The 1,406-nt window shown below is 66.1% G+C and overlaps 1 protein-coding gene across 1 annotated transcript in view; it reads right to left on the bottom strand.

The window, feature by feature from the left end:
* Positions 1-1,141, bottom strand: part of LOC127748825 (proline-rich transmembrane protein 4-like) — a 34,753-nt gene extending 33,612 nt beyond the window's left edge. The window contains exon 1 of the mRNA XM_052263842.1: positions 674-1,141. The gene's annotated coding sequence lies outside the window, so the exon portion shown is untranslated. The remainder of the gene's footprint in view (positions 1-673) is intronic.
* Between the last annotated feature and the right edge of the window lie 265 nt (positions 1,142-1,406).

The following is a 1,406-nucleotide window of genomic DNA, read 5'->3' as shown; positions in this document are numbered from 1 at the left end:
CCCCCCCCGGGCGGGGACTTCCCTGCCCACCCTTGAGACATCTCCCCGTGTTAACCCTTTCCCCCCAAGCTCCAGCACGTGGCTCGACTGGACTAGGCACCTGCCCAGGTGCTCGATAAATCAAGTCGTAAGGGTCTGTTGGCTGCGCCTCGCCCGGCCCCGCCGGTCCAGACCGAGGCAAGCTCGTTAGTTTGAGGCCCTTTTTGCCTCGGGTCTTGTCGTCGTGCAGACCGGCGCCTGGACCAAAGGCGGCCTCACTCCGCCCCGCGGGCTATCGCTCGTCCAACGGTCTTTTTTTTAGAGAGGGGCGCGGAGGTGGAAGTATTTTTGTTCTGAAGTAGCGTTAGAGAATAACCTGCAGATGACTAACCGGGTGGGAACCGACCCGTCTACAGGGAATGACACGTCCAACAAGACCGCACCCCGATGAACACCGTCCACAAATTTAGCTCTAATTATTTGGACGTAAATTAACGCATGCATTCGTCACAAAACCTTGTATCATATTTCCTCCCACCGCGTGGTCGATCGAGCTCGAATTGGAGTATTATTCATCCTAATAATACAGCTCAGCTGCTGCGCTACCACTTTCTCCTCCCCTTACATTCTGCTACGACGAGGACCAGCAGGCCGTGATTTTGGACGTGTTCGGATCTCTGCAGTGCAGACTCACCTGGTGCCCCCTGCAGTCGAAGGTCAGGCCGCGCGCAGGGTGGCGCAGGGTCACCCCGTGGTCAGGTCAGGCGGTGGTCACGCTGCAGTCACGCTGCAGCGCTGGGGGGGTCGCCCTCCCCCCGGGCCCCCGAGGGGCCCCCGCCCGGGGCCGTGCAGGGGGAGGGCATGTCGGGGGCGTGGGGGCTAATGAGGGCCCCCTGTACCTCAGGAGCTACCCCAAGGGCTACCCCAGGAGCAACCCCAAGGGCTACCCCAGGCCCCGCGGGGGTGCCCCGGGGCGCCACGCGAGGCGCAGCGTGCAGGCCGCGTGCTGGAGCAGGCGGCGGGGGGAGGGGCGCGGATCAGGCCGAGCAGACCTCTCCCTCTCGCTCTCACTCGCTGGTGCTCTGCCCGCTCTGCCCCACTCCGCGCCGAGCCCGCGCAGCTCACGCCTCACACTCCGGCTGGCCGCCGCTGGCTCCGCACTCAGACTGACTGGACTCGGGCCTGGCGTAGCCTGGCGCACCCGACCAAACCACCTGCTGCCAGGAGAGGGGGTGGCAGGGGTGGCAGGGCCCTCCCGGGGGGCGGCGGGGCGGACCGACTCTCGGGGGCGAGGGCGGCGCGACTTCCACCGCCGCCTCCACCCCCGCCGCCGCACCGAGCGGGGCTCGCATCGTCACGGCCAGGCCTCCCTGCCAGGGTCGAACCCCCTCCCGACCCTTATTCTCCCCCCTTTCACATTCCGCTCG

This window comes from Frankliniella occidentalis, unplaced genomic scaffold, assembly GCF_000697945.3.
Source record: "Frankliniella occidentalis isolate FOCC.00 unplaced genomic scaffold, Focc_3.1 Scaffold14, whole genome shotgun sequence".
NCBI classification, from domain to species: Eukaryota; Metazoa; Arthropoda; class Insecta; order Thysanoptera; family Thripidae; genus Frankliniella; species Frankliniella occidentalis.
Note: the sequence above shows the minus strand (reverse complement) of the source record. Positions and strands in the feature narration are given on the sequence as shown.